At 42.3% G+C, this 799-nt stretch overlaps 1 non-coding gene across 1 annotated transcript; it reads left to right on the top strand.

Moving 5' to 3' along the window:
• The first annotated feature begins 348 nt into the window (after positions 1 to 348).
• Positions 349 to 420, top strand: TRNAC-ACA. Its single transcript has one exon. It is a non-coding gene; the product is annotated as a tRNA-Cys (tRNA).
• Positions 421 to 799: the final 379 nt, after the last annotated feature.

Below are 799 nucleotides of genomic sequence, written 5' to 3'. Positions count from 1 at the left end.
TAATATTTTATGCCATTCAGCTGTTAAATCTCGAGCCGCAGAATGAAACTTCCAAACTCCTTCACTATAACTTGCATTATTCTGAGTTAAGCATCCGACTGTGCAAGGGCTGAGGGTTACTCTTTGTCCTTTGCTTATAAGATAAAATAGAGTAGGTAGTAATTGTATTGGCTCTTCACATTTTGTTTCAAATGTTGCCTTAGCAGTATTCAGTTTATTTTTAACCATCTTTCAGGAAGAAGCTATCAACGAGCACTTTAATGTGAGGACAGTATAAGAAAGAGAAGCATGGTTATATTTTTATCACAGAAAAGTATTGTAAATACCTTCACCCTCATGAGTCAGACTTCCTTGGTGGCTCAGACGGTAAAGCATCTGCCTACAATGCGGGAGACCCAGGTTCGATCCCTGGGTGGGGAAGATCCTCTGGAAAAGGCAATGGCAACCCACTCCAGTACTCTTGCCTGGAAAATCCAATGGATGGAGGAGCCTGGTAGGCTACAGTCCATGGGGTCACAAAGAGTTGGACACGACTAAGCGACTTGACTTCACTTTACTTCATGAGTCAGAGATGTCCTCAATGAAGAGCTTGTGATTGTGAAAGTAAGAAATGTCTATAATGCCTACAGAGAAATCCATTTCAAGCAATAGTGAGAGAAATTAGGCTAATGAAGGATTATAGAATTAGGGCTTCCCGGGTGGCACTAATGGTAAAGAACTTGCCTGCCAATGCAGGAGGCATAAGAGATGCGGATTCAGTCCCTGGGGTGGGAAGATCCTCTGGAAAAAGAAATGGCAA

The sequence above is a fragment of the Oryx dammah genome, unplaced genomic scaffold, assembly GCF_014754425.2.
Source record: "Oryx dammah isolate SB20612 unplaced genomic scaffold, SCBI_Odam_1.1 HiC_scaffold_4, whole genome shotgun sequence".
In the NCBI taxonomy this organism is placed as follows: Eukaryota; Metazoa; Chordata; class Mammalia; order Artiodactyla; family Bovidae; genus Oryx; species Oryx dammah.
Note: the sequence above shows the minus strand (reverse complement) of the source record. Positions and strands in the feature narration are given on the sequence as shown.